A 5,948-nucleotide genomic window follows, 5' to 3' on the forward strand; every position below is an offset into this window, starting at 1 on the left:
TGCGGTCTAGGCCATAGTTAAAGTAGTTTCAAATCTATACCCCCACATTGAGTACGTAACATGTTCGGCCATTTTTTGTGGGGCATTGATAAAAATTTGATGCACATATTATTGTGGGGCGGCTGCCTTTTGTCGGGCATTGTGGCTTATGATGTCTACTACACAACCTTCTTCTTGTAGACGTTGTTGGGCCTCCAAGTGTAGAGGTTTGTAGGACAGTAGCAAATTTCTCTCAAGTGGATGACCTAAGGTTTATCAATCCGTGGGAGGCGTAGGATGAAGATGGTCTCTCTCAAGCAACCCTGCAACCAAATAACAAAGAGTCTCTTGTGTCCCCAACACACCCAATACAATGGTAAATTGTATAGATGCACTAGTTCGGCGAAGAGATGGTGATACAAGTGGTATATGGATAATATATAAAGGTATTTGTAATCTGAAATTATAAAAACAGCAAGGTAACTAATGATAAAAGTGAGCGTAAACGGTATTGCAATGATAGGAAATAAGGCCTAGGGTTCATACTTTCACTAGTGTAAGTTCCCTCAACAATACTAACATAATTGGATCACATAACTATCCCTCAACATGCAACAAAGAGTCACTCCAAAGTCACTAATAGCGGAGAACAAACGAAGAGATTATGGTAGGGTACAAAACCACCTCAAAGTTATTCTTTCCAATCAATCCGTTGGGCTATTCCTATAAGTGTCACAAACAGCCCTAGAGTTCGTACTAGAATAACACCTTAAGACACAAATCAACCAAAACCCTAATGTCACCTAGATACTCCAATGTCACCTCAATTATCCGTGGGTATGATTATACGATATGCGTCACGCAATCTTAGATTCATCTATTCAACCAACACAAAGGACCTCAAAGAGTGCCCCAAAGTTCTACCGGAGAATCACAACGAAAACGTGTGCCAACCCCTATGCATAGGTTCATGGGCGGAACCCGCAAGTTGATCACCAAAACATACATCAAGTGAATCACGTGGTATCCCATTGTTCCCACAGATACGCACGACAAGACATACATCAAGTGTTCTCAAATCTTTAAAGACTCAATCCGATAAGATAACTTCAAAGGGGAAACACAATCCATTACAAGAGAGTAGAGGGGGAGGAGAAACATAAGATCCAACTATAATAGTAAAGCTCGCGATACATCAAGATCGTGCCAAACCAAGAACACGAGAGAGAGATCAAACACATAGCTATTGGTACATACCCTCAGCCCCGAGGGAGAACTACTCCCTCCTCATCATGGAGAGCACCAGGATGATGAAGATGGCCACCGGAGAGAGATTGCCCCCTCCGGCAGGGTGCCGGAACGGGTCTAGATTGGTTTTCGGTGGCTATGGAGGCTTCTGGCGGCGGAACTCCCGATCTAATATCTGTTCTGGAAGTTTTAGGGTACGTGAGTATATATGGGTGCAGGAAGTACGTCAGTGGAGCTTCGGGGGCCCCACGAGGCAGGGGCGCGTCGGGGGGGGGGGGGGAGGGCGCCCCCACCCTCGTGAGCACCTTCCTTGGCTCCTAACGTGGGGTCCAAGTCCATCCGGTAGCTTTCCTTCCAAAAATAACTTCTCCAGTTGATTTCGTTCCGTTTCGACTCCGTTTGATATTCCTTTTCTTCAAAACACTGAAATAGGCAAAAAACAGCAATTCTGGGCTGGGCCTCCGGTTAATAGGTTAGTCCCAAAAATAATATAAAAGTGGATAATAAAGCCCAATATTGCCCAAAACAGTAGATAACATAGCATGGAGCAATCAAAAATTATAGATACGTTGGAGACGTATCAGCTTACTAGGAACGATGTGGGTTTTTTAAATAAAGAGCTCCAGTGAGCTAGGGCTCCAATAGGACTTTTGGACTCTTTGAACTACTATATTTGTTTACCTTTTCATTCCTTTTTTCCCGAGCCAACTAATCAAGAAATACATCCACAACAAAGCCAAGATACAATGACAATAACATGATCAAATACAAGTGTTGCCGTGGTTTTGTCACGGCAGATGTCCTAGTGAAAGGACTTAGTCGTGAGGCCATCGCTGCCAGGTGATTGCTTGAACGGGGTTGATCGAAATCGAGAGACAAGGGTTTACCTAGGTTCGGCCCCTCGCGGTGGAGGTAAAAGCATACTCCTGCTTGATTGATATTGATGATGATGATGATATCGATTACAAAGGTGCGACTTGGCTAACCTAGTACTCGAGAGCTTGTAGCTTAATATTTTCGCGTCGGGGGCTCCTCTTTATATATAGGTTGAGACCCTGGGCTTACAACAGAGTCCGGGTTGCATTGTGATCCGTGATATAGTATGCTTCCTAGCTGTCTTGCTTCCTAAGTAAAGAAACTTTATATGGCAACTTGTACTTCTAGATGATGAGCGGGCGCCTACTGGTACTGGCCCATGAGTCTGCCCACTCCTTAAGCCGCCCTGTAGGCCTTAAGGTCTTGAACATCTTCAGCCCATCTTATGTCCTGCTCCGCAAGTCGCCAACAACATAACTAGGCCCAATTATGGCGGGTCATATCACGGGCTTATATCCCCAACAAGTGTCGTCACAAGACACATCACAAATAGAAAAACAATCAAAGCTCGGAACGATACAAGAATGAAATTGAGGAGGGATCTGACTCTCTCTCTCTCTCTCTCTCTCTGACACACACACGCACACACATGTTGGTGACATTAGTCGGCCCAGAATGAAATGAGTTCTCGGTCAGCCGAGCCCTAGGAGTATGCTTTAGTTGTTTATTTATGCAACACACTTCTATGTGTTATTCATTCTATGAGTCTTACTGTATGCAGGAGGTGACACGGGATGAGGCATTGCATACGGACATGGTTCTTGGCCATAATTTTGAGGGATATGGAACCTATCAGTTCAGGGGTCACTCTCTTGCCGATCCAAATGAGCTCATGAGGCTTGGTAAGATGACCTTCCTGCTAATAGTTTTTAGTTGACTTTTTGAGTGCCAATAGTAGCACTGCTTGCCAGTTCCTCTTTGCTAACTGTATAAACTAAAAATGGATGAAACATAATTTAATCATGATGACAAGTTCCAGTTGTCAATCGTAGCATGGCTATCTCTCCCTTGAGAGCCATCTATATACTAAATTCACCGAGGATTCCAAATTTAATTGTTCAAATTGAACCTCATATTATCTAATCAGCTTGAATTTTTATGTGGTTCGCTGAAACTAATTGTAATATTTCAAATCATGGGTAGACATGAAGATTCAATACATAAATTCATCTATACTTCCTGAGAGTCCATTGCTAATCAGCTTATGATATTAAATGTATTCATATTAAATTGTTTGAATGCCTAATGGCTAGCCTTGGGGATGCACTTAATTTTTTTTTCCTTTGTAGCCTGACATGTGCAAGGCATAGTAAGGCCATATTAGCTTCTCGTTTTTTTTGGAATATATGGTATAGTTACCTAATGCCTGGCCAGGTATCCATTGTATGGTAGGCATGATTTGGCTCATCAGTGCATTTGCTGTCGTTTGTGTATTCACAGTTGCTAACATGCACAGACACAAATGTTCCGGTGATAGAAGACATTGCCATTACTGGCAAGAATGCAGATATAATGTATGTGGTTTTTGAGTTGTTATCGTGAAAATAAAATATATTCTTCTGATATCTGCAAGTTCCGGTAATTATTGTGTAGGAAGGAGAAGATGATATAGGTCAGCGTGGAGGACGACAAGGACAGCTAGTGCGGCCGTGGTCATTCTGGTGTTTGAGTTGTTGTAGTATTCAGGGATGGAATTATTTTCTTGTCCCAAGCAGAACCTGTAATAGTGTAACCGTCTCATTTTGGAATCTTGGATCTTTAACTTGCATCTTGATTAAGTAGACCTTGTCATAAGAGCTGTGCTCTATTAATAAAGTAGTATATTATTATTTGCTCTGCTATCCAAATTAATGCCCATAAATCAGCGCATGTCATGTGAAAAAGTTTCATGCATTGTTGCTAAATAACCTTCGATAAGCTGCCACTAAAAACTTTTCTTTGTTCCCTAGAAGAAATTTTCTTATTTCATTTTTAAAATACATTGCTGAAATCAGATTATCTAAAGTATAAGAAAAATGTAAGTTTTGCTCTCTAGCAACACAACTTAAGATAAACGTGATATTGTGTTGGCTTTTATCTGGTTCCTACTAAACTAGAGACCCATCCACAGCAAATTAAGCCCGGATACAACCGGAATAATAAGCTCAAATACAAACAAATACAAGCCCAATCACAACTTGCGGGAAAAATACAATAACAATCAAAGCCCGGAACGATACAGGAGTGAAGGGAGGAGGGATTCTGGTCACACACACACACACACACACACACACACATATCGGTGACATCAATCGACCGAGAATTAGTGCCCAGCCCTAGGAGTATCCCTTAATTATTTATTTAAGCAACATGGTGCTACGTGCATGCATGCATAGCCGCATGCATATATACTTGGTACGTAGCCTAGTATGGAATCTGCCCGAGCACGGGGGGCGGGCTATAGCTGCAGATGACAAACACGCCAGCGTTGCCGTCACAGAGGACAGCGCCGCAGCCGATGGTCTTGGTGTCCCTCCACACCAACTGCAGGTATCCCATGCACGACTCACCCGTAGGTGCGGAGCAGGTGTTGGTGGCGTGGTCGTAGTACTGCTTCCCGGACGCCCAATAAATCACTGCGTCCACCGCATTCCATTCGGCCCCAGCGGCCCGAAAAAGGTTCTCTCCGTATGGGCGCACCTCCGGAGAGAGTAGTAGCTGGCAGTCGGCGCGGCGCTTCTCCGCGTACGACTGCGCGTACGCCGCCACTATGGGGTCCCACATCACTGGCCCCACACCGACGGTGGCGCGCACTTCATTGTGGGCGTTCAGCATGTCATCGGCCCCGTTCTGGGCGGTGACGATCATGGCGGACGCGAGAGCTAAGAGCAGTGCCGCCGCTAGCTTTGGCGAGTACTCCATCGTTAATGATGCCTTAGGAAATGGAGGAAAGATGTGCGTGTGTGTAATGATGGATGAGATTTGTTGTGTCAGCGTGAGTTGTGTATTTATACTAGTGCACAAGCTAGCTCGATGGGTTGCTTCTCTAAACACCTAATCTTAGAGTCATTATTATTCTCCTTTCAATAGGTAAACAAGAATATCCACTTTTACGTACTGGGCAAATTCCCATACATGTGCCTGGTCCAAAAATTCAAGCCACTCAGGAAGCGGAGACCTCATCAATTCGAACAAAAAAAATAAACGGACGCCTCATCGGTTTGAAAAAAGTAACCAACCTGTTGTTGGCTAATTTGGTCTGGCGGGCGGTAGGTATGGAAAAAAAAAGAATATCCACTTGCCCGGTTGAAAACTTGAAGCCAATCAGTAAACGTAGACCTCGCCGGTTTGTAAAAAATAAGCCAAGACCGCACCGGGTCATAAAAAATAAGCGCATACCTCATTAATTTGAAAAAAGTAACCAACATGCTATGTCGCCTTGAACGCCGCGTCAGGCCCTGCACTAGTAAAAGCATCGATTCATGGATGCATACAAAAGCAAAGCAATGCATATTACACACGATACGCCACACACAACGACATTCCGAGGAGATGTGGATTAGCTTCTCAAGAGGCAGCCTGTGTAGCAGCAAATCGTGCCCTCTATTTGAAGCAGCAATACATACGAGATTGAATATACCTATCATGTATGCATCCAATTGAATTAGTTAACGATTTCTCTCAAGTGGAAGAGAAACTGGAGAAACAGAGTTGGGGTCGCTAAACATGATGGGGCGATCCTAGCTTTAGTGATACTAGATGACTTGTTGTGCCAATTGACGAAAATGGCGGAGTTACTCCAGAAGAAATGTATGGTAATCTATTCCCAAGGTTATCGACTTCAAAAGTAAGAAAGTTAGATCATC

General features: G+C 43.7%; 1 pseudogene; it reads right to left on the reverse strand.

Moving 5' to 3' along the window:
* Positions 1-4,217: 4,217 nt before the first annotated feature.
* Positions 4,218-5,069, reverse strand: LOC147982414 (pathogenesis-related protein 1 pseudogene; annotated as a pseudogene).
* Positions 5,070-5,948: the final 879 nt, after the last annotated feature.

The sequence above is a fragment of the Triticum urartu genome, chromosome 3A (assembly GCF_056163025.1).
Source record: "Triticum urartu cultivar PI428250 chromosome 3A, HENAU_Tu73, whole genome shotgun sequence".
Lineage (NCBI taxonomy): Eukaryota > Viridiplantae > Streptophyta > Magnoliopsida > Poales > Poaceae > Triticum > Triticum urartu.